The sequence below is a fragment of the Giraffa tippelskirchi genome, chromosome 7, assembly GCF_054371585.1.
Source record: "Giraffa tippelskirchi isolate mGirTip1 chromosome 7, T2T-mGirTip1v1.2.pri, whole genome shotgun sequence".
Lineage (NCBI taxonomy): Eukaryota > Metazoa > Chordata > Mammalia > Artiodactyla > Giraffidae > Giraffa > Giraffa tippelskirchi.
In genome coordinates this window covers 149163243-149188348 of record NC_137281.1, presented here as the reverse complement: position 1 = coordinate 149188348, position 25106 = coordinate 149163243, and the positions used below count along the sequence as shown (strand labels likewise).

General features: G+C 47.8%; 1 protein-coding gene and 1 long non-coding RNA gene across 2 annotated transcripts in view; one reads left to right on the top strand and one right to left on the bottom strand.

Moving 5' to 3' along the window:
• Positions 1 to 25106, bottom strand: part of NRXN3 (neurexin 3) — a 1799700-nt gene that overhangs the window by 1757768 nt on the left and 16826 nt on the right. The gene's annotated exons all lie outside the window — the stretch shown is intronic.
• On the top strand, positions 10642 to 19261 carry LOC145513647 (uncharacterized). The gene is made up of 4 exons (XR_014059616.1): positions 10642 to 10791; positions 14108 to 14238; positions 17094 to 17353; positions 18977 to 19261. It is a non-coding gene; the product is annotated as an uncharacterized LOC145513647 (long non-coding RNA).

Below are 25106 nucleotides of genomic sequence, written 5' to 3'. Positions count from 1 at the left end.
ACAGTTTATTGTACGTAACAGAAAACTCTAACAAAAAAATTACGTTATATGCTGAATGACTAAATGCAAAAATATGAAGGGTAGTTATCCTTGTGCGATGAGATTCATTCATTCGACAAATACGAAGCACTGATTACATCTCAGGAAATGTTCCAGGTGCTGGTGACCTATCCGAGTGAACCGATTAAGAAACTTGCCTTGCTGGAACTTAAATTCTATTGAAGGAGGAAACAGAACAGGCTCTATCTTGAAAGCAGGACTCCATCTTGGGTCAGACTGTGGACTTTGAGCTCTATGCCCAGTATCTATGGAAACGACATATCAACTGGAAACCCAGGCCCCCAGAAGGAAAAGCCTCAGGGCTCTCCATTGCCTAAAAGAATATCCTAATTATCTGTGTAACCGAATAGATATGCAGATGACACCACCTTTATGGCAGAAAGTGAAGAAGAACTAAAGAGCCTCTTGATGAAAGTGAAAGAGGAGAGTGAAAAAGTTGGCTTAAAGCTCAGCATTCAGAAAACTAAGATCATGGCATCTGGTCCCATCACTTCCTGGGAAATAGATGGGGAAACAGTGTCAGACTTTATTTTTCTGGGCTCCAAAATCACTACAGATGGTGATTGCAGCCATGAAATTAAAAGACGCTTACTCCTTGGAAGGAAAGTTATGACCAACCTAGATAGCATATTTAAAAGCAGAGACATTACTTTGCCAACAAAGGTCCGTCTAGTCAAGGCTATGGTTTTTCCATGGATGTGAGAGTTGGACTATAAGGAAAGCTGAGCGACGAAGAATTGATGCTTTTGAACTGTGGTGTTGGAGAAGACTCTTGAGAGTCCCTTGGACTGCAAGAAGATCCAACCAGTCCATCCTAAAGGACTGATGTTGAAGCTGAAACTCTAATACTTTGGCCACCTCATGCGAAGAGTTGACTCATTGGAAAAGACCCTGATGCTGGCAAGGATTGGGGGCAGGAGGAGAAGGGGACGACAGAGGATGGCTGGATGGCATCACCGACTCAATGGACATGGGTTTGGGTAGACTCTGGGAGTTGATGATGGACAGGGAGGCCTGGCATGCTGCGATTCATGGGGTTGCAAAGAGTGAGACATGACAGAGTGACTGAAATGAACTGAACTGAACTGAACCAAATAGAATCGTACATTCTATTATGCTTATTGGGATATGACCACAAGCCTATTGATAATTGTCCACTGTTAACTGCCTGGGCTTAAGGCATATGAATCACGGGTTAACTTTGACTGTGTCTTTCTTTTTCCTTTGTTCAGACTAGCTTCAGGGAATTTGGGGATATAGGGTTTTCACAAAAACTGGTCGGGGTCCTTGGCTCCAGAGTCTCCAGAGGAGACTCTGCCTTGGGCCTGCCAGTGTGATAAACCGTACTCCACTATCTGCATTGTCCTTCTGAGTGAGTTTGTTTCCCGGAACGCGTGGCTACAACACTATTAGAGAGAGATAGATAATAAGCAAATACGTAAATCTAAGAAACAGTGTGTCCTATGGTGATGAGTACTCTGGAAGAAAATTAAGCAGAGAAAGAGGAGTTGGGAGTTTTGGAGGGAGGGGTTGCCATTTAAGACAAGGGGCTCAGGCAAGGGCCCCTTCTCAGCACGGTATGTGATCAGACAGAGGAAAGTAGGTGTGATAATCGTACCCACCAAGACAGCCGGCCCATCTGGCCTCTGGATTCTCCCTCAGCCTTTCTCCACAGTCTTCCACCCCAAAGCTACCTCCCAAGAATCTATGCATCCTGACTGCTAGCTCATTCACCCAAGTTCTCCCGATTCTCCTTGCCTGGTCTGCTGCTGCTGCTTGTTCCCACAGCTGGCATAGTCCTACCCACCAAGGTCTTCAGGCTCCCCTCTCCCTCCTTCTGCTTGTGCCCCCCCCACACACACACACACCTCCGAGGCAAGCCTTCACACCTTGCTTCACACCACCTGCTCAGTTTAGAACATCTTGCCACCTTTTGGGTACAGACCCACGTCCTTCAGATGGACCATCAAGAAAACAAAACCAACTGTATGGTGGCCAGGACACCAACTTCATCCCAAGTGGGGTTCAGATAGCCATCATTATTAGTATTATTTAGAATCATCTACTAAAGGAGATGCTGGGATTATAAATCTGAGCATATAGAGTCCCACCCTTCATGGAGACACATATGTAAGCTATAAATTAGTAGTTTATAGTATATGATGCCTGTATTGATGGAAATATATCATCATAATAAAGTACTTGCTGTCAGCTAACCATGTGCTGAGAGTTGGACCCAGCCCCTTAGTGTGCATTGTTGCTGCTGCTTAGTCACTAAGTCATGTCTGACTCTTTGTGACCCCATGGACTATAAGCCCACCAGGGCCCTCTGCCCATGGGATTTTCCAGGCAAGAATACCAGAGAGGTTTGCCATTTCCTTCTCCGGGGGATCTTCCCAATCCAGACATAGAATCTGTGTCTCGTGCACTGCAGGTGGATTCTTAACCACCGAGTCACCTGGGAAGCCCTTAGAATGTATGGTACCATGTAATTCTTACAATAACCCTATGAAATAGGTGGCTGCATGGTAAAGAATCTGCCTGCCAAGCAGGAGATGTGAGTTTGATCCCTGGGTTGGAAAGATCCCCTGGAGAAGGAAATGGCAATCCTCTCCAATATTCTTGCCTGGGAAATGCCATGGACAGAGGAGCCTGACAGGCTACAGTCCTTGGGGTCACAAAAGAGTCAGACATGACTTGGCAACTAAACAACAGCTACAAACATCAAGTAGGTAACTTATTACTCCAATATCACAGCTAAAGCTCAGAGAGGTTAAGTAACTTACCCAAGATCAGACAGTTGATAACTGGCTGAATCAGAAAATCAGAATGGGAACAATTTCTGTCCTGCTCCACAGACTCCAGACTAACCACTAAATGAAATATACCCACCCATGAAAGTAGCTCAGAGGAAGATAGGTTACCTCTGTCCAGATTATAGGGATGGCTTCAGAGAGGAAGCATCTGTTCTAAATTTTAAAAGATGAATAATTTATTTGAAGGTTTATAATGGGGAGGAGATATTGGAAAGAAGAGGGGAGAAGAATCCAGGGATAACAGGAAACACAAGGAAAAGCATAATGGTACAAAAAGTAGCAAATTGTTGAACACTACTGGAGGTGAAATGCCAGGAACTAAAGGATTGAGAACCTGAGCTTGGAGAGGTCAATAGGGGCCAGGTTTTGAAACGCCCCCATGACAAGCTAAGCAATTATATATTTATTTAACAAACTCTTACTTACTATGTGCTAAGCACTTTTTAAGCACTTCAAAAATATTAACTCACTTAATTCTTATAACAACACTATGAAGTAGGTATATTATTACACCTACCTGGGGTCGCTAGGAGTCGGACACGACTGAGCGACTTCACTTTTACTTTTCATTTTCATGCATTGGAGAAGGAAATGGCAACCCACTCCAGTATTCTTGCCTGGAGAATCCCAGGGATGGGGGAGCCTGGTGAGCTACTGTCTATGGGGTCGCACAGAGTCGGACACTACTGAAGCAACTTAGCAGCAGCAGCAGCAGCAGCATTTCGACCCAGGAATTAAACACATGTCTCTTAGGTCTCCTGCATTGGCAGGCAGGTTCTTTACCTCTTGTGCCACCTAGGAAGCCCCAATATTATTATTATTCTCTGATTTTATAGGTGAGGGAATTGAGAAACAGAAAGTTTACATAATCTGCCCAAGATAACTCAGCTAGTCAATGGGATTCAAACCCAGGCAGTCTAACTCCCAGAGTCCAGGATCTTAGCCACTATCTTTGGTATACTAAAGAGGTTTTACAGAGGAGAGAATGTTTTATGCAAGGAATGGATTTAATCAGGTTTGTATTTCCGTTAGATCCTTCCTACAGTATGTGGGAGAGGAAAAGATGGAGGAAGAAAAGAACAGACAGTAAGGAGACCACCTAAGAATGAACCAGTGTGTTCTACTTGGAGGCTGATGACTGTCCATTGGCAAGAAAGACACAGAGGAGCAGATGGAGTCCATGAGTACTGAAAAGATAGAACCAAAGGGCTGCAATGACTAATGAGGTGGGGGAAAAGGGATACTGTCGCTGGCTCCCACCTCTCCAGCTCACATGTCTGGGCAGACAAGGATGCTGCCCACTCACACATGCAGGAAAAGATGAAAAGCAGACTTGGGTATGTATACTGTATGTATGTACCAACTTACTTTCGATTCTCAACTGCAAGAACCAGTAGGCAGTTGCCTATGTAGGACTGAAGCCAACACCCTTTATTTATAAGCCACCAACTTTGATGTGCCCAAGAGAGGAGAGGACCAGGATTGGTGATCTAAGGTGTAGGAGGGGGTTCAAGGCTGAAAGTACCAACTGGGGAGTCATCCACCCTTGGGTAGCAGTGAAAACCACAGGAGTAGAAAGGCCCACACAGAAAGAGGATGAGGTACAAGAGAAGAGGGTGAGTGGTAGCGGTCTAGAGAATCCAGACATTTAAGGGCCACGTAGAAGACATGAATCAAAAAGAAGGGGTGTTTATAGCTCAGTTCAGTCAGTTCAACTCAGTTGCTCAGTCGTGTTCGACGCTTTGTGACCCCATGGACTGCAGCACGCCAGGCTTCCCGGTCCATCACCAACTCCTGGAGCCTACTCAAACTCATGTCCATCACACTGGTGATGCCATCCAACCATCTTATCCTCTGTCGTCCCCTTCTCCCACCTTCAATCTTTCCCAGCATCAGGGTCTTTTCAAATGAGTCAGTTCTTCACATCAGGTGGCCAAAGTATTGGAGCTTCAGCTTCAGCATCAGTCCTTCCAATGAATATTCAGGACTGATCTTTAGGATGGACTGGTTGGATCTCCTTGCAGCCCAAGGGACTCTCAAGAGTTTTCTCCAACACCACAGTTCAAAAGCATCAATTCTTTGTCATTCAGCTTTCTTTATAGTCCAACTCTCACATCCATATATGACTACTGGAAAAATCATAGCTTTGACTAGACATACCTTTGTTGGCAAAGTAATGTCTCTGCTTTTTAATATGCTGTCTAGGTTGGTCATAGCTTTTCTTCCAAGGAGCAAGCATCTTTTAATTTCATGGCGGCAGTCACCATCTGCAGTGATTTTGGAGCCCCCAAAAATAAAGTCTCTCACTGTTTCCATTGTTTCCCCATCTATTTGCCATGAAGTGATGGGACCAGATGCCATGATCTTAGTTTTCTGAATGTTGAGTTTTAAGCCAACTTTTTCACTCTCCACTTTCACTTTCAACAAGAGGCTCTTTAATTTTTCTTCACTTTCTGCCCTAAGGGTGGTGTCATCTGCGTATCTGAGGTTATTGATATTTCTCCCAACAATCTTGATTCCAGGCTTCATCTAGCCCAGCATTTTGCATGATGTACTCTGCACAGAAGTTAAATTAAATAAGCAGGGTGACAATATACAGCCTTGATGTACTCCTTTCCTGATTTGGAACCAGCCTGTTGTTCCATGTCCAGTTCTAACTGTTGCTTCTTGGCCTGCATACAGATTTCTCAGGAGGCAGATCAGGTGGTCTGGTATTCCCATCTCTTTAAGAATTTCCCACAGTTTGTTGTAATCCACACAGTCAAAGGCTTTGGCGCAGACTCTTACTGAGCTATAACTTTTAAAGTTATAGCTCAGCAAGTCTTTAAAAATCCAATGTGGTGAAGTGAAAAAAGAAGCCGGGAGACCAACACACTGACCTTCGGGAAGTCTCTTCATAACCCTTGAGCCGCAGTTTGGACTTAATGATCTTCAGTGTCTCTGCCAGTTATGAATCTGTGAAATGGGTCAGCAGCTGGCCCATAGATGCCCCCCGAATGGGGTCTATATAACAGTCTGAGAACATTCAGGAAGGTGGCTCCATGGAGGGAGTGCAGGCCAGTCAAGCAGAGAGGCCACCGTCCAGGAATGGAAGCAACCTCACCTGGCTTCCTCTCTTAGCCTCTCTGGGTCTTTTCTCTCTGCCTCCAGAACAACACTGAGTTCCTTCACACCTGGTCACTCTCCTCTGGGCACACTAGAGAAGAGATGTGAGGGACCTAACCAGAGAGCAAAAACCAGCTAAGTAACTCTATGCTAAGACCACACAGACATCATTTCATGGGACAATAATGGTGGGAAGATCTGTGAGAAGTATTATGAAAGTGTTTTGGAAGAAAAGTACCATTGTATATAAAGACACCCCTCCATGGTATCAGGAGACAGACATGAATCTCTTTGGGGTAGCTTACAATTTGGGAAGAAATGGTGTCTCTACTTTTGTGTTCCATAGGCCCTTTAAACACAACATGTCCCAAACTGGACTCATCAGCTACCCACCAGCCCCCAAACCTGCTGTCTCTCCCACTCCTCTGGCTCAGTGAATGTGCCCCCAACTTCCCAGCTCCTCCGTACACTACTCCCCTCCCACCTGCCCAGCACTCTCTAGTCTCAAAGCCACTACAGTGGATTAATTTCACCGTCATCACTCACCAGAATCACTGAAATAGACTCAGGTCTCCCCACAGCCAGTCCTGGTCCTCTCCGACCCACTCTCTATATTGGAAGCAAAGCGGTCTTTCCAAAAGTTGAGGCAGATCACACAACTCCTTTCCTTACAGCTCTTCAATGACTCCCTGTTATTTTCAATCTGAAATCCAAGCTCTGACCTGGAGAGAAGGCCCTTCATCATCTGTCTGCCTCATTATCATCACCCACCTCATCACTTGCCTCTTCGCCAGCAATCGGTGTTTGTAATGCACCGTCTTGGCCCTCCACCTTTGTGCAGGCTGTTCCCTCTCCCTGGAATACTCTTCTTTACCCTCTGGCCTAGTCACAGTCATTTTTAGATCTTCCAACTCAATTTTTCCAGGCAGACCCCATGGTTCACCCCATGCTAAGCTGGGTACACTTCCTGTGTGAGATCACAGCACCCTGTACTTGACTAGATTGGTCAGTTCAGTTCCGTCGCTCAGTCGTGTCCGACTCTTTGTGACCCCATGAATCGCAGCACGCCAGGCCTCCCTGTCCATCACCAACTCCCTGAGTCCACCCAAACCCGTGTCCATCGAGTCGATGATGCCATCCAGCCATCTCATCCTCTGTCGTCCCCTTCTCCTCCTGCCCTCAATCTTTCCCAGCATCAAGGTCTTTTCCAATGAGTCAGCTCTTCACATCAGGTGGCCAAAGTATTGGAGTTTCAGCTTCAACATTAGTCCTTCCAATGAACACCCAGGACTAAAGACTGGGCACATATTTGCAATAATCTATTTACCATTTACTCCTTTAATTGACTAAAAGCTCAAGGATCTTGTAGTTTGTTCACTATTACATTTCCAATACCTAGCAGAACATATGCAAGCAAAATAAATGCTTAACAAACAGTGAATAATGAATAGATCGTATAGCCAGCAGGTAGACACGGAAGCACTGAGTTTCAGAAGAGCAGGCCTGAAACAACCCTTAGTGGTCATCTAGAAACACCCTCCCAGCCAGTGCAGGAATCTCCTCTGACCAACATTTGTTCTACTGACCACTGTCGGGAGGCTCTACTTTCTAGAAGGATCTTCCTTAAACTGAGTTGAAGTGGGTCTCCTCAGAACATCTTGGACTTCATCAGTGATAGCTCTGCTCTCAGGAGTCACACAGACCAAGTTTTATTCTTTGTTCCTTATGACAGCTTCACACATATCTGAAGGCAGCTGCCATGCCCTGCTCATTCCCTCAATGACCTTTTCTTCTACTATACCCTTCACTTGTTTTCAGAGCTCCTCTCTGCCCAGGAAGTCCACTCCTCTCCCACCATAACCACTGCTCACCATGGACAGACTGTCACTTAAAGAGTGATGCCCAAAGTCAACTCAGTGTCTTCATACTCAGGGCACAGATAGCCAAAGATGAACTCGGTAACACAGCAAGGGGCTTTAAGTCATGAACTGAATGAACTCTCCAGGTCTCAGAGTTCTCCTCAAACACCTATGATGAAAGGCATCATAGGAGGAAAACCCATGCCACTGAGTGCCTGCAACTCAGAAAATAAGGGCATGTCCACATGGAAACCTGAGTCTGGGGAAAATAAACCCTTTTGATCATTGGCTCATCTCTCTGCCTGCTCTCCCAGTTCACCTCCCTTTATTACAAAGTTCAGTACTTCCTCTTCCTCTGAATGTCATTTAATAATTTTCATTTTATAAGGGAGAAAGACTGACACTGACCTTCTCCCATGCCTAATCCTACTAGTCAGAGAGTTAAAAGGTCCTCTTTCATCCAAACTCTAACCAAGCAAGAACTTAACTCATATTGACCAGAGATGTACTAATACTTTTTTTGTTACCCAAATGTTATTGACCAGAGACCTTTCAATATTCACTTACAGAACAAATTGTCAGCCACAGGCGTTAGTTACTGCAAAAATCCCCCAGTCGATAATGTGTTAAGAATCACCCAAGTATGCTGTGAATCATCTCAGCCAATTAGACACACGCAACACATGACATATGGCACCATCCCAGTGCAACACTGTCGTGGGGATAAAGACCCTGTCGCGGGCAAGTGACTTAATCCCTCTAGCTTCCACTTCCTCATCAGTGAGTAAGGGGACCAGCATAGGATTCTGTCCCCAGTATACTTGTCATTATCAGAAACACACAAATACAACCAAATCAGTCCCTCCAGATGACACTTAGACATCAATCCTGCGGCATTCCCTGCCTTTCAGTTTCCAAACCCCAACCCCAGTGGTTCTGAGATGATGCCTTGGATGACACGTCCCACATCCTCTGTGGTCCAGGACAGTGGACATCAAAGATAGGTTCTTTCTCTCCTCCCTCACCTCGTGCCACCAAGTCCAGCAAAGGACAGAAGAACAGAAGGATGCTCTTCTCCACCTCCCTACTTTGACTCTAACCTTATTAGAAGCCCCTGCTATAAGCAGTCCTGTAAACTTCCAAAGAGCCCCACAACCCTCAAAGAAATGTAAAAAGACTCATTAACACACAAAGTCCTTGGGAGAATCTAAGGGATCCAGAATACAGTTACTCAGAGCTCTTTCTTTCCATGTGTAACACTTTAGAATTTACTTGCTAACATCCGTTTTGCATATGATTTCAATAGTATTACACGCACCTGTTACAAACTTTTGAAAACACAGGGAAAAATGTGTAGTTATATCATTTAGAGATGATTAAAATTCACCTTTATAGCCTTTCTTTTATGCACATATTATTTAATTGAGATCATAATGTACATATTATTTTATAGCCTGACTTTTCCCTATGCCATTAAATTATTTTAATGATTGCATAGTATTCCATTATCACCATGAATTTAACTAATGTCTCATTGTAAACACTCAGGCTATTTCAGTTTTTATATATAAAACTGTGACAAATACCCTTTAAAAGATATTTATATATACCTCTTTCTTTAGGATCTAGTGTTTTTGTGTTACATCAGCAAAGGAAAAAAATCAAAGTAGAAAATATACAAAATCAAACTGAGATGGCCGACATCTTTTTTCCCTTACAGCCCCAACAAATCCATCTACACATGTACTCATTCTTGCTTAGAAGAGCTTAAAGTTGAGACAACGAAATAGGTTTTTTTCGGTCCTATTAGGCAAAGAGCAGCAAAGATTTATCTTAAGGGTATCAGAAAATGTTTCTTCTTACATACCACAGGCAGGAATGTAATATGGCCTAAACTTTGGAGGGATAAATAGTAATATTTCTAGTTATAGAAAATGTAGGGCCTAAATATCTAACAACAGGAGACAAAGTAAATTGTTATGTCTATATAATAGAATATTTCATATCCTTACAACCTTTTAAATAAAAGATTTAAGAATTTTTTGACACATTAATACACTCACAGTATAACACTAAAAGCAGGAGAAAAAAAAAAGAGCATGTGTGTTATTTCATTTCTGTAAAAAAAATAAATAAAAAGTAAGTGTATCTCACACACACACACCTAAGAGAATCTACACCAAAATGTAGATCATGGTACACGGTAGGAAAAGAGCAACTTTTGCTTTGGCCTCCATGCTTTTCTGAGTTTTTGAAGTTTTCAGTATTAATCATGTCCTATTTACATTACATAAAATACAATGTTAAGGTGGTAATTTAAAACTTATCAAATCAGTGAAGAAAATAAAACAAAACTAACTCAGCTTTTCAGACCCTGAGGCAGTCAGCTCAACTCACCGTGTCTCCTTTCTCAAGCTTCTCCGCCGTCCGTTGGCCGTACCCAAGAGGGAAAAGAAGAAAAGCAACAACTAGAAAGTGAGCCAGGGACATTTTCCACCCAGTTGTGAAACTGAGCCAAGACACGGAGAAAAACTGAGATCAAAGAAACGATCCGAGTTGCGAACTGGAGCCAAACACCATGCTAAGAGTTGCTGATGCCTAACCCTGCAACGGTAACACGGTAACACTGAGAGAACACTTCACCCGGCTCCCAGACGCCAACAATGAGGAATTAATACTCCCCAGGCTCCAGGGAGCCTCACTTCACTCAGGGGGAGGCTGAAACAAAGAGGAGTGGCCTCCCTCACAAAGCGGGCCTCCCTCACAAAGCGAGCCTCCCACAGCACACCTGGCTGGCACCCCACACCTGCGCAGGAACTCACAAGCCCCAGTCCCCCTCCCCGGGCAAGCTCCTCTCCGGAAGTCGGTTCAGCACTGCTCAGAATGCCCTCTCTGACACAGACACGGGAGGAGACATTATCATGTGCAAAGAGAAAGGCGCAGGGACTCGGGTAAGAAGCTGTGCAAACTCATGTCTTCCTCACGTGTGTCTTCAAAGAGACAAGCCCTCAACCCAGCCGGGCAGGTAGGGTGGGAGGTCACGGCCCCGACCGGGACTGTATCCTGGGGTCTCCACTTGCTGTCTGTGCAACTATATGCAAGAGTTTTGATGTCTCTGGGGCCCATGTCCTCTTCTGGAACACAGGGTAATCCTATCTATCCAGTGGGTTTACTGTGATGATTAAGTTGAATAATACACATGGCACTTGGAAACGGGTTCCATTTCCTTCACCTGCCTTTGTCCCTGGAAAAAGCCAGAGATTCATATTGACTTATGGAGGCACGCTTCCCACTCCCAGCAACCAAGGCTTCCCTCTTTGGGTGTTAGTAAGGGGGACTGGGCTTGATCTCAGAGATCTGTTGAACCCACTTGATCAACATATATAGAACAAGAAGGTCCATCACTGTCATTTATTTTTGCCAAGAATCCTAGAATTAAGAGTTGGGAGGGACTCGAAGGTTATCTAGTTGAATCTCTCCTACCACTCTCCTCATCCCCCACTTTCCAGTCCTGACAGGTGACCTCCCAAAGGAGCACACACACACACTCACACACACACACACACACACACAGTGGAACTTTCTGGCTACGATGAGCCCAAGCACTGGACAAATGTCACATCCTTTGACTCTTGACATCCCCAGAAACAGAAACCATAATGCTGCAACATCTTTAAACAACAGGGAAGCCATGATGTCCTCTTGCAGAGGCTGATGTAAATTTCCTGCATTTCACTTTTTGTTTTAAAAATTCTGTCAAATCCTTTCTGGTTGCAGACAAGAACAGGTGTTCCCTGCATATTCGGGCAGGGAAGTGGAGTCACGCTCGTTTCAAATCACACAGCCTTTCTTTTCCCCTCCTGCTCCACCCAGGATGGCCCTCTGCTCCCAGGTCCCGGAAGCTATGGCGAGGCTCACCCATGGCAGCATCACACCTCCAAAGTTCACAGTGGAGAAAAAAGCCCAGGAGGGACCAAAGGGGGATGCTATGGGTGTGTCCCCCGTCCCACTGCCTCCATTCAGAGCTGTATCTGAATCAGACACCCATCCTTCCCCCTGGTGAAGGCCCCTAGCCTGAAACAGACCTGAGATGAAATGGCCTTGGTCACTATAACCCACTTCTGCCCTGGTGGCATTGCCCAGAAAGAGGTTTCAGTGATGTACGTCCAATTGCATTTTCCTCTTGCAGCCCCAGAGTCACACTTCAGATGTACGTCCTCTGACAAAGACAGAAGGCAGCCTGTCCGCGTGTCTGAGCGTGTCACGGCCATTCTGGCTTTGCCCACCAGCTCACGAGCTTCACTCCCCAGGCAGTGTATTTCTCCCTTCTCCTCCACCTTCTGCCTCCAGCCCAACTTGTCAGCAGCCCCTTCAGGCAGCAAACATAAAACATGTTTGGCTTCAAAGGTCAGATTTGTACCCGTTCTTTGCCTCTGACGTCAAAGTCCTATGAAAGCCGCAGGAGTGTAAGCCGTCCTCGAGGCAGGCCACCCCCGCTCCCACCTCTGTTCTCACTCCTTCACCACCACCCCCCTCGCCTGAACAGTGTCTTCAGCCAAGGAAGGACAGACGCTCACAGGCTGTGTTCCCACCATCTTCCTCGCGCAGAAAAGCTTGAGCGCCAAAGCTCGGCACACATAGCTGTTCGAGTCATCCAGCAGAAGCCACCAAGGGGGTCAGATAGAAGGAGACCTGGGGCTGGGGGCCTCACCCTTTGGTGTACATGGGCCTCTGTGCTCGAGAGGCTTGACCGTGCAGCGAATGTAGCCTGGTTCAAAGTCAGGGAGGCTGTTTGGCTACATTCTCAGGCAGTCATTTCTATTAATGAGGCCCTTGTCCTAAAAACGCAGCTCTCAAATCAGGGTCCAGGGCGTTTGGCACCCTGGCAGATTCTTCCAGATGGTCAGCAGGCTGTCACCTCCAATATTAATGCTTAAACTATGACAGCATCAACACTTCTGCTTCCAGCATGACATAACCACGTCCTTTTCTCGTGACACCTCTAAGCACCATGGACTGTCACCACTGGGGAACGTGGAGAGTTCCAATCTATCCTTCACAGATGAGAAGCCTGAGACCAGGAGCCACGAAGAGCCGTGACTCAGCCCATGAGATTAACGCCAGGTAGAGCAAGAACCTCAATGCAGGTTTTCCTTCAGCTACACTGAACTACCTTAAGGAAACACCCACTGTCAACCACAGACTTTCTCCCACTCAAGTCCAGTGAAGGATTTTGTCTGAGAAGAGTGGGTTGAGTAGCCAGACCATGGGGAACTTTGCTTAAATCACTGGAGAGCCACTGTTGTTAATCAGATTAAATCCAAAGAGGATTTATTAAGTTTATTTTTCATTAGACAATATAAAACCGGCAAGTTCAAGGTCTTCTCAGTCTCAGAGATCCAGGCTGTGTCCAGGACACTACAGTTTACTTACCCTGGTTTACTCTGCAGCTGTGGTTCTCAACTGTTACTATGCATCAGAATCACCTGGAAGGTGTTCTAAAATGCAGCTTGCTGGGCCCCCACCCCTAGAGTTTCAGACTCAGGAAGTCTGGGGCAAGACCCGAGAGCATGTATTTCACATAAGTTCCCAGGTGACACTGCGACCCACTTTGAGAACCATGTACTCCAGTATCACCAAGACGGACATTTCCATTCGCACAGTACCCACTCCATCCCCCAGGCTACACATTCACAGTTAATATGCACTTGCGCAGTCTCCTCCCCTGGCTGCAACCTTATCTGATGGTTCTCCCCAATTAGGGTGACTCGCTTGTGCTACAGCATAATGTATTGCCCCATTAACAGATGGCTGAAGATTCAGGCTGGCCTCCTTCCCAAGATCACCTGCACTGTGCTGTATTAAGTTCCCCCAGTCCAGACAGAGCAGATGAACCAATGAGGGGGGTTTTAGACACCATCTTGACAGCAAGCCATTCCTGAAATGCCCCCATCACACCAGCTTTGCCAGGAATCATAGAAACCCAGGAGTTATCACAGTCCAGAGACGGAGACCTTCAAATCAGTGTCTGGGAGGCCCACAGAAAGGTCTGGTTTGTCTATAGGGGCCTGGTTGAATCTGAGGTCACGCTCCCAGTGGCCTTTGTAATGCGGCAGTTGAAGCCAGGTGTCATGACATCTGGTTTTCCTCAGTCAAAACAGTATTAAGAGGAGCTAATATTTATTGTGCCAGGGCTCTGCCAGGCTTTAAAAATAATTCCTGTGAACAGAGCTCTGAGGTACATATCATTGTTTCCCTGGTTTACAGATGAGGAAACTGGGTTGTAGAAAACTGAGCAGACTTTCAGAAGGCCACATGACTCCTTGTTCTCCTTCATCCATCTTCAGCTTGCAGGGCTTTGCTTCACTTCCAGCAGCAACTGGCGCTCTCCTCCACAGGTACAAAAGTTATGATATCATTCAGGGGGACAGCCACTCCTACATAATGCACTGAGTCCCTCCCTGGCTCAGAGCAGCTTGGGTTGGCTCCACTTCGGAAAGGGCAAGGCAGGCAGTTGCTCATATCAATGGGTGTCTTCCAATCTCCAGGGCCTGGCAAACCTCCTGCAACACTGGGTTGCTCAGTGAGACACAGCCAAAGCAAGAAAATGGGGCCCTAACTGAGGTTGACCAATAAAATAGCAGAGTAGGCTTAAGAGTGTGGTCACGTGGTCTGAAGCCAAGATCCACGGTCCGCTCACCTTGGGGGAGTCATGTGGCCTTCAGAAAGTCTGTTCAGTCTTCTACACCTCAGTTTCCTCATCTGTAAACCAGGGAAACAGTGATAGCTGCCTTAGAGCTCTGTTCACAGGAATTATTTTTAAAGCCTGTGAAATGCCTGGCAGAGACCTGGCACAATGTTAGCTCCTCTTAATACTGTTTTGACTGAGGAAAACCAGAAGGCATGACACCTGGCTTCAACTGATGGATTACAAAGGCCACTGGGAGCGTGACCTCAGATTCAACCAGGCCCCTGTAGACAAACCAGACCTTTCTGGGGGCCTCCCAGACACCCGGTCGCTCCCTCAGCTCCAGCAGCACTGGCCAGAATCCGGCCCTCAGTGGGGGGTGCACTTAACTCCTCTCACAAGAGGCCTCTTTGGCAGGATTCTAGATAATTCAACTTGGACTCTCATAAACATCCATTTTAAGCCACAATGCAGGCTCTGACAAAATACTTCTGCTGACCTCAATGCTTCTCCTATTGCTGGCATCACTAGAACTCTCCTTGGAGACAGGAACTCCAGCCCATAGCCAGGCATCCGTTAGAGGTTTTGTCCCCTCAGTCACCATTTCACTGGTACACACCCATCACCTGACCCTGACAGGAAGCTGCCAGTTATAAACCCAGTTAAAGAATCTTCAAGGAGTTCTTCCCAAACTACAGGAAATGAGCCGCTGTCTAAAGACCGACTAGAGGCTACTTGTCCCTACACATTACTTAAGCCCTACTCCTAGCCAGCTAATTGGCAAGTCTGTTCTGTTCCCCTCACCTCAGTGCTGAAAAAACTGTGAGGACTTGAACTAGTTAATAAACCTTAGATCTGGGCTTCCCTGGTGGCTCAGATGGTAAAGAATCTGCCTGCAATGCTGGAGATGTGGGTTCAATCCCTGGGTCAGGAAGATCCCTGGAGAAGGGAATGGACAGAGGAGCCCGAAAGGCTACAGTCCATGGGGTTGCAAAGAGTCGGCCACGACTAACACTTTCACAGATTTGCAGGAAACAAAGGCTCCCTCCAAGTATGGTCAGGATAAGTTTTTGTTGGGAAAGTACAAGGAGTAGGGCAGGCTGGGACCACAAAGCTATCACACAGGAGGAGCTACACTCCCCTTTCCCTTTTTCCCTTTTTCTTTCCTCCCTGGCACCACCACTTTGCGTTCGGCATCCCTCGCCATCTTCCCTCTCTCCTGCCACCATCTGCTAACTTCAGTTAGGACTAGATCATGATATTTAAGCTCAGGAACCCCCCACCGCCAGCTGAGTGTCCCAATCCCAAACTCCCAAGGGAGCAGAACCCTCAGCCTGACTTGTCTTTTTTAAGCTCTAGATGGCAAACCAGGATGTGGCCGGGCAGCCATGGTGCCTCACTGCCAGCACAAAAAGCCACGTCTGTGGGGCAGAGGTGGGCAGGGTCCCAGGTTATGAAGCAGGACTTCCATCCACTCAACAAGTATGATGGGAAGGACAGCTTCTCTCAGAACGAGGTGGGGTTTAAACAGGGAGGGGAATAAAAGAAGAAAATAATTAAATTCCTGTTCCAGGCAGAAACCCGCCCAGCCCAGCACTTCCCCACCCAGAGCTGTGCCAAGACCTTAGATTTCTGACCTGCAGAATAGCAGCCAAACACTAAGTGGAGAGCGAGCCTGGTCCGAGGGCTCTTCAAAGTGGGACGAAGATTGAATCTGAGTCATATTTCTTCCTCAGCTGGAGACACTGTCCCTTCCTTCGGGTTGGAGGAGTTATATGGGAGATCATGTTTCTCTAACCATATAGTCGACATGTGGGGATAGACAATAGAATGGGATGGAGGGGAGAAGGGGTCAGATGAGACAACCACATCTCATGCTGTTTGGAGGTGTTTCAGAAGTCACCCCTTCTCCTCCCCGACCTGGCCAGGAGAGGAGGAAGCAATGGGAAGGAAATGACCCCAGGAATGTCTCAGAGGGATAATGCTGGGTCATGGATACCCCAGAAAGGGGCATGTGAGGGCCAACCCAGCTCCTCTCACCAAGAGAAGGGGAGATAAGAACAAGGCCCCACCTGGTCAATACCCAGCCAAGAAGGAAACAGGGGAACACATGCCCTCTCTTGCCAGCCTGTCTGCCAAGACCTGGACACTTCAGAAGTGGTCAGAACACCCAAACGTGCCAAGAACAACAAGCAGAAGAGCCACATGAAAGCCGCAGCCTGCCAGTGGCCTAGGAGTTCTTGAGCCAAGACACAACCAAGCAGCTCCCCAGCTGCTGGAGATGATGGTTTGGGGCTGTGGCAGGAACTTGTAGTCTACCTGCAAAATGCTGCCATGCAGCCTCGCAGAGTTAGGTGGAAACCAGAGCAAGTGAGAAGGGGCATGGCGCTGGGACCTGGCGTGCGGCTGAGCTCCACGGAAACAGAAGGTCTTCTCCAGCACCCCAGCTCACAGCAGTGGCAGCCTCTCATATCGATTATGCACGGCGGCCACTGAGCAGACAGGCTGGCTGGGCAAGGGCCGAGGCCTTCTGGATAATTGATATCCTGACATTGGCATTCACAGAGCCGTGGGCAGAGTTCAAAGGAAAGGGCTAGAAAACAGACACTGGAGACAGAAGCCAACTGCTACACTTCTTCAGCTGCTTGTGGGCGGAGCAGAAAGGTCTCTAAGGAGATGGCGCAGAGTGATGCCAAAATGCGTGTGTGTGTAGGTTACACAGCTCCCACTGCCCATGACGCAGCCTCCAGTCCCGAAGCTCCAGGCAGACTCCTTCAGGACCAGTGGAGTGTCAGCACCTGACCATTACTCCCAAGTCAGGCTAGGTAAGTGACTTCCTTGGAGCCCCTCTGATTACCTGTGGCTGCCTCCATCAGAACCTTCTAACTCACCCATCAGTTCAAAGCATTTCTTCCAATGCAGTGGAGAAGGAAGCCCTCTCCAATGCACTTAACACAGCTGTACCTCCCATTAGGGTTGAACAGCTTCCCGTACCCCTCCTTCATAGCTTTATCCCAGTTTATACTTGGATTTTCAGTACCTCTTTTCTCACTCTCCCTCCCCACCCCACAATGTAAGCTCCATGAAGAAGTGGACTTGTGGCCCCTTTTCACCACTGTACCCTGCCCATGCCACAGTTCCTGGCCTGTGTGGAAACTCAACACACAGTGACTTAGTAAATGAATAAGTGAGCCCTACTACACCATTTATGGTTGTATTAATTCCCCTGTCCTCCTAACTAGACTGTGAGATCCTTTGGGGCAAGGACAGCATCTGACTTGTCTTTTCTCTCCAGCACAACAAGAAGGGGGGTGAGGTCAAGCGTCTCTGGCACCCTTGGGCGATTATTTCCCATCACTGGGATGAACCCGACAGCTCACCTCCTGTTCCTTCACTGTGCTTAGCGTAATTCCTAACCCATAACAGGTGCTCAGCTATTTTCAGAAAATTTACCTTTCACAGAGCCCACACCTAAGACTAGGAATCAGTCCTCTATGCCAAACGGTGGCAAGTAGGTCCCAAGTGGTGATAACACTTCAAAGCAGCCCCTCCTGGCCACCCAACATGGACAAAGGCAGTGTTTAGGGCAGAAGGAGGCCACCCAAGGGGTGGGAAAGCTGAGTATCAGCCCCCTCGCCCCATACTTTCTGGCTGGGTGACATAGAGAAAGCATCAAACTTCCCAGGTGGGCAGTTGTCTCATCTCTAAAAGTAGAAGAAATTTCCCCCTGGCCCAGAGGTACCAAATCTACCATCCAGTTTTATGGCAACCAAGTACAGCTGCTAGTCATATGGAGCCAAGTTTGAGATCTAGCTTCTCCAATTTTCAGCTGGGACCTTGGATAAGAGACTTGAGTCTCAGTTTGCTCATCTGCAAAATAGGGCTAATGAGAGTTTACAAGGATGGGATAAGATGATGCATGAAAAGGACTTTGTACAAATGAACACAACTAGTCATTTACTGATGGCAGCAAGTTACAGTGGAAAGACTACAGGCTTGAAGGGAAAGCCACTCCAGTTAGCTGGCTGCTAACGGACAAGCTAGGTTTTAAGGTTCAGTATCCTCATCTGGAAAGGGAAGGAAGTAAATCTGTTTCTCCGCACACTGGCTGGGTTCCCGCCCATCCAAGACACCTGCACTCGCTGTTCTGTGTGGGGTGGGTGCACACACACACACACACATACATACACACACATACACAAACACACATACATACACACACACATACATACACACATACATACATACATACACACACACACACACCCCTGCACAGTGTTCCTGTGGCTCTCTCATCACTCAGATCTTAGCTCAGATGTCATCTTCCCTGCAACCTTTCCAAGAAACCCATCTGCCCTTTATCCTATTTTATTTCCTTCCTGGTAGTCACTTCTGGTCTGAAATTGTCTAATTTTTATGTGTTTATTGTCTATTACTCTTCTCACTAGAATCTCAGCTCAATGAGAGCAGAAAGCCTGATTTGCTCTCAGCTCTGCTGTATCACCGGAGCCTAGAATGCTACCTTGACATATTATGTGCTCAACAAATGCTGAATGAATGAATGAACCCATGAACATCCTCCAGGATCACTGTGAAGATACAAGTGGATAATGCACACGAAAGTGCCAACCGCCGTGCCTGATTCATAGTAGCCTCTTCGTGTTCATTTTCCCTGCTTTTCCTGTTAACTTATTTTTTTTAAGAACTACAGTCCTTAAATATTATCTCAGCTTGAGACTTAAAACTTACATAAATTGAGCCAAGGTTACCAGATGGGGGAAAAAAATGAGAGAAGGGGGAGCAGCCATAATTAACCTCTCCGTGCAAATCTCCACCAAGAGCTTCTTAACACCTCTGAAATATCAGAGCAACCGAGCCTCCCAGGATCCCCTGAGCGCTCCGGAAGACAGGTCATCAGTTGAGCCATGACCACATCTGCACACATTGTGCACCAGACACCAAGACAAATGGCGCTCAAACCAGTGCCAAGGGGTCAGTGTCAGCCAGGGTGTAGATTCCAGGCTGGACCCCCCGAGAGGGCTGGGGGCTGAGATGCAGACCCAGTCAGGCGTCACCCAGGTTGGGGACTGAGACAGTCGCTCCAGGACACTAAAGCATCCCACCCTGCTCTGTGACTACGGTCCCCTCCCCCTGACGCCCATCTCTGGAGCCCCTCTGCTCCTTCTGGCACGTCTCACACTCTCCTCCTCTTAACCCACCAGCTGGGGTGTCTCCCCACTCTGCCCAAGGACCCAGGCCAGCGTGGCAGATGTGTCTGTCCCCCCTACCCCCTGCCAAGTGCAGCCAACCACCCCAGGCCAGGTCCTGACAGCCAGGAGCCAAAGGTGGTAAGGACCTCACCTTGCCCCCACGTTCATCTACAGTCTGAGTCACTGAGCCACAGCTGCCCCCCAAATTCAGAAAAGCAACACATCGGAGGTCAACAGGGGGGTCCCCCCAGGGGGTTCCCTCCCCACAGGCTGAGCCTAAACCCTAGATACCAGTCAGAACTCACAGCCCTGCCCCTCTCCCAACTCTGCGGGACCAAGATGTGAAAAATGCAGGTGTGAACCTCCATTTTAAGTGCCAAAGGAAAAGCTCTGTGGCTCTCTACACTCAAACACCACATGGCCTATCAAAATGCCAAAGCAAGGTTGCAGCGGGGTTCATCTGTCATTGCACTTGGCCCATTTCACCCAGAAAACCCTTACCACTGGGAGGAGACAGACTGGCATGGGCATCACGCCTCTGCCCCAAGCCCAGTTTGCATTCCCTCCATGGACTAGAGCTTGAGTTGAGTCTCTGCTCCATCCCTTTGGGGCAAAATCCAAAGGCGGAAGGAAAGAATTAGCCTGAGGGCCAGTTACAGAAAATAAGCACTAGATAGAGAAACAGAAAGAGTGGCTCTCAAGCCATCACACATCAACGGCCACAGGGCCTGGGGAGGGGGCTTCCCAAGGGCAAAGGCCGACAGATGACCATGAACTCTGTCTTTGAGCCAGTTCAACGGTATCCTTGACCCCTGTCAGTCCCATTTTCACTTGACACTCAAGTTTCTTGGTGAAGCTAAGTTCTTTTACAGGACAGGGGTCCTTAACTTCCACTCCAGCGGGTTCCTGGGGTGGCCTGCAATTCCTAAATGACACCGCCCTGACTCTCAGACCACTTCATTTGTTGTTTTTCAGACCTCTTCTCTCTAGCTTTATGGTTCGTAAAGTATATCATATCCCAAGGCCCAGCCATGGAATGTGACTTCACACTATCCTTAACCTCTTTGAGCCTCAGCTTGTGTATCCTTAAACTGCGGGGTTAAAATAAACAAGGTTCAGAGTTTCATTTTAGCACGAATATTCCACCATTTCATGGTCATTTGAAAGATTATCTGCTGGACTCATCCGTGATAATGTTACCTATTTTATCAGAATCGGACCTGAACATTTTTGCCTTCCCAGGTCCCAAGCTGAACAGACTCTCTGAAGTTTCCCTTAGCCGGGTAAATGCTGTGTCAGTCCATTTCCCCTCTTCATATTCTTATTCTAAATAGAGGTGGAAGATCAGGAAGGTAGGAGGCGTTGGGCAGATTGAGGAGGAACTGGGAAATACTGGTGCGTGTCAACTTCTTTTAGGGAAAAGAAAAATGCAGATGTCCAGGCTCTGTGGCTGACACCTCTCGGAGCCTCTCTCACCCCTCCCCCTTTTGAAACATGTGAAATCTTCCCAAGCAATCTGGAGCCACGCCACCCTCCCCTGGAGAGGAGTGCTGATGCCAAGCTTCTGACGGCTACTCGCATCAGCACCCTGGGAGTCATTCCCTCCCCTCATCCAAGATCCAATTCATCATCAACCCCAGTCAATGGCACCACCAAAGCATGTCTCAAGTCTGCCAGCTGCTGCCCACATTGCTGCCCCCTCTCCATCTCTAGCACCTTGCAAAGTGTCTGGACCCAGCAGGTGCTCCATAAAGATCTGCTAAATGAATGGAATCCAGCGGGACTTCTTCATCCCTGAGAAACAGAACTGAGAGTCAGGCTACTTTGCAGGGCAACAGTGAGTTCAGTATTTCCCATTCAGCTAAAGCACAAGTAAGCAGCCCACCTCAAACCCCGCACCACCACCTGAGTGAAGAATTCCTCTCATCCTCCTTCCTGCTCGGGTCTCAAGACTCAGGAGTGACAGTGAAACCACAGGCATCTCCTCACTCTGTGGATAAGATCTGAGTGGACGTATCGGTTTAACATCTGAGCAGTGTTAATTCCCAGGAGCCATCTCCTGCCCTTATGCAGGGTAACAATATCCAAACAGCAACAGACCCTGCAGCCAGGCGCGTGCGCGGCCACACACACACAGACACACCGTGCTCCAGCCGCAGAAGAGGGCAGGGTTGTAACTCAGACCTTCTGCTGGGGCCTCATGGTACCGCCCCCACCGGGATTTTAAGATTCTACACTTCAGTTCCCTGACATTGCTGTGTTCTTCAAGAATACAAACCCCACCCCCAACCCCAACCCCAGTCCCCATCCCTGGGGCCAGATACTTAGATCTTACACGCAGCTCAGAGAGGAGAAGGGGTGATTTAAGATCCCCATTTACTCTAAATTTCTGGAATTCCATATTCATCTGTAGGGAGTCCCTTGCCACGAAACTCCTGAGCTGCAGAGTGACATGGATGGTCGCCTGGGGCCCCCATCATGCCCATTTCAGGATGGTCTTCTTTATTTCACACCAACTCCAAATTTCCAATGCCATCACAGGAACGCTGGACCTGTCTGGTCCAGTCAAAGACACAGAACCCAGACCCTCACAACCCATCTGGCCACGTGGAAGAGCAACTCTGGGGGCTGGCAGATTCCCCAGCCTCCTCCCACAGCTCCATCTAACTCACTTCCATGCTGGCCCTCCCACCTGTCTGTGCTGACCGCTCCAGGAGCACATTTCATTGTGGTTACTGACACAGACTCTGAAGTCCAGCAGCCGGGGTTTGGATCATATGCTGCTCCCCAGAGGTATACCTGGAGAGGTCACTCCACCCCTCCAAGCCTCTGTGCTCTCATCCATAAAAGGCAACTCACAATCCGCCGCACGCACGAGGTTGCCATGAGAATGAAGTGCGGTAACTACTGTAGGTAAAGCTCCTGACCCCAGGTAAGGGGTCCCTCCGCTGCTGGGGGGCCCCAGCCTCCAGCCCAGCCCCACCAACCCCAGTTAGCACGCTGCTGGCCCTGAAACACACAGTTCTTGGCGGCCTTAAAGAGAGCTCCATCCAAGTAAGATGCTTTGAAAAATAACCAAATTAAAGGGAAATGAATTTCCCTTGTAGCTTTCCTGAGGTCTCTTCCTCTTCCCTGTGTGAGGCCCTTATCTGATGAGAAACAAACGGCTTTCTTAATATATGAAAGAGAGTTACTGATGAGGCTGAATTCTGCCAATTCCTAGTCACACTACTCTCCACCAGACAACACTGTTGGTGCCATTGTCATCTTGCTACCCGTTTCCTTACTAATATCCTTCCTTTGTCGCCCACTCCTCCCAGCTCATTCCTCTCCCCAAGAAAGAGCACCTGTGTATTGGAGGACAGTCCGTGGGGTGGGCACCCTGACAGCGACAGCGGTTCTCTCTGGGAGGAGGGATTCCAGCCGATCTTCATGTTCGTCTTCATGCCTTCCTCCATCTACTGAATTTTGCTTTTATTTTCTTCCCTCCCCACCCCCACCACAATGTACATGGCCACATGTATTCCTTGTTAAAATGAGAAAAAATATAAAGTTGCTGCCAAAAGTCCCAGGCCTTGTCTGTAAAGGCCGTTCATGAAAGACAACTAAGGATGATGAATCATTCTCATTTGACCCTCAAGGACTAGGCGAGAAGTGGCCCAGTGTAACGAGAGACCTGAACCGTGGAAGCAGGAAGGAGGGTGCTCATTCACCTGGCAGGTGGACACTGAGTGCTTCCCATATGCAAGGGGCCATCTGTGAACAAAACAAAGTCCCAGCCCGCCCTTGGGTGAGGAGGTCCTATTGGGGCAGACAGACAAGGAGCCAAGCAAACACACGTGTAACATGTGCTGTGAAAGTTAAGTAAGATAAGGAGGAGGAGAGGACTGGGGAGGGAAGGGCCGTTCTGGAAAGGGTGGCTGGGGAAGGCTTGTCCAATGGGCTTCACTTCCACAGAGAGCTGGGGAAGGGAAACAGCGAGCAAACAGCCGGGACAAAGGCGTGGAGAGTGGCCGGGGCTTAGCAAGTCCCAGGAGCAGCAAGGACACCAGTATGACTGGAACAGCACGTGTGTGAAGGAAAGCGGGAGGAGAGGGAGGCAGAAAGGTGCTGAGCTCAGATCTGGTGGGGCTTGCCGGTCGTACTTAGGACTCCGGGGCTCACTCAAGTGGCATCTGAAGCCACTGGAAAATTTTGAGTGCAATGACATAACCAGATTTTCATTTTAAAGGATCATTCCTGCCTGCTGTGGGAAGGAAAAAAAGTGCAGAGTCAAGAGTGGAAGCAGGAGTCCAGTAGGAAGGTCACTGCAATAGTGCAGGTGGTGGTGGGGGTGTTGGTGGCTTGGACAACAGGGATAAGAAGTCTGGACATATTCTGGATCTTGTTTTTAAGGGAGAGGCTACAGGCTTGGTTGATAGATTGAACATGGGGTGAGAGAGCAAGGAAGGAGTCAAAAACAATCCTAAGTGTGTCAGGGTGAGCAACTAAGAGCTTGGGGTTGTCCACTTCTAAAATGAGGAAGACTGGGAAGAGCAGGTAGGGACAGGAGGTATAATCAAAAGATGTTAAAGCATCAATTTGAGTTGAAATAGTATTAAACAAATAGGTAGAGTTTATGATCAAGCAGGTGGGTATACAAGTCTGAGCTCAAGTGAGAGGTCCAGACCAGACATATAATTAATTCTGAGAGCCCTAAACTGAGCAGTCAACCCGCAGCTCCTCACTTAATATTCCCAACTGAGCGGTGGAGTGGTTATGACTTTGTCTGATAAATGACAAACCTGAGACTCAGATGGGGAAGTAACTTGACCAAAGTTTGTATTCGAGAACAGATTCACCCACATGCACGTGTGCGTTAGTCTGATTCCAGAGACCATGTATCAGGCCTTAAGAAATCCAGATCATAACAGCCACACGGCCAATAACTCCAGGCATATAGCAGCCTGCACCTTCCCAAGTCAGTAAGCTGAGCCCTACCTCTTTAGGAGATCTGCAATTATTCTTGTTGCCTGAGCATCCACAGCATCCAGGGTCCAAAGTCATGTCTAGCTCTTATGCATGGGCCTTTGCCTTGGTTTCCTGGTTTGTTCCAAATCTTCCTACAGACCCGAGATCAGGCTCTAAACACAAGCCTACAGCACTGTGGCCCTAATGCCCCATCACTTCTTGTCAGTTCCCTGCCTGGGCAGGCACTCCAGGTGTCAGCTATTTATCTTGTAGTAACCATTATCTGGAGATACCATGACCTTGACCTCGAAGTGGCTCCTCCCACTGTGGAATCTTGGTCAAATCATTTGACCTCTAAGCCTCAGTTTCCTCAGCTATCAGAGGGTGGGGTTAGACTAGAATCTTTTAAGAGTCTGTG